This window comes from Chrysochloris asiatica, unplaced genomic scaffold (assembly GCF_000296735.1).
Source record: "Chrysochloris asiatica unplaced genomic scaffold, ChrAsi1.0 scaffold00103, whole genome shotgun sequence".
NCBI classification, from domain to species: domain Eukaryota; kingdom Metazoa; phylum Chordata; class Mammalia; order Afrosoricida; family Chrysochloridae; genus Chrysochloris; species Chrysochloris asiatica.
The window spans coordinates 4,725,267-4,726,114 of record NW_006408621.1 but is presented as its reverse complement, the minus strand read 5'-3'; the positions used below and the strand labels follow the sequence as shown (position 1 = coordinate 4,726,114).

General features: G+C 35.7%; 1 protein-coding gene across 1 annotated transcript in view; it reads left to right on the top strand.

Annotated features, from left to right (window-relative positions):
* Nucleotides 1-848, top strand: part of NDC80 (NDC80 kinetochore complex component) — a 96,098-nt gene that overhangs the window by 91,632 nt on the left and 3,618 nt on the right. The window lies entirely within an intron of this gene.

Sequence of the window (848 nt, the reverse complement as noted above, 5' to 3'; positions counted from 1 at the left end):
TATTGCAAGTCAAGCCTTAAATGTTTTCTTTTGTTCTTTCAGCTTGTGAAATGCTGAGCATGTTCTTCCCTTTTGATTTTCTTATTCCAGGTCACAGAAAATTTCATTATAATATTTGACTTTGTCTTTTCAATCTGACCTTTGAAATTTTCTGTTCAAGTCTTTTACTTCCTCACTTCGTCCATTTGCTTTAGCATCACTATGCTGAGAGTAAGTTTCAGAGTCTCTTCTGACATCCATTTTGGTCTTTTCTTTATTTCTTGTCTTGTTAATGACCTTTTGCTCACTTCCTATATGATGTTCTTGATGTCATCCTACAACTCTTGTGGTCTTCAGCACTTCATGACTAATACGTCAACTTTGTTCTTGAGATGATCTCTAAATTCAGGTGGGATATGTTCAAGGTCATATTTTGAATTGTTTTAATTTTCTTCAGCTGCAGCATGAGTTTGTATATGAGCAATTGATGGTCTGTGTCACAGTCTTCCCTGGCCTTGTTTTTCCTAATTATATGGAGCTTTTTGCCCCATTATCTCTTTCCACATATGAAGTCAACTTGATTTCTGTGTTCCATCTAGTGAGGTTCACCTTTTATGTTGTTGAGAAAGGCATTTTCAATGAATAAATCATTGGTCTTGCAAAATTCTATCATGCAATCTCCAGCATCATTTCTTTCACTAAGGCAATATTTTCCATTGACTGATCCTTCCTGCTTGTTTCCAACCTTTGCATTCCAGCCACCAGTAATTAACGATACATTTTGATGACATGTTTGATCAATTTCAGATTGAAGAAACTGGTAGAATTCATCAACTGCATCATCACTGCCTTTAGTGGTTGGTGCATAA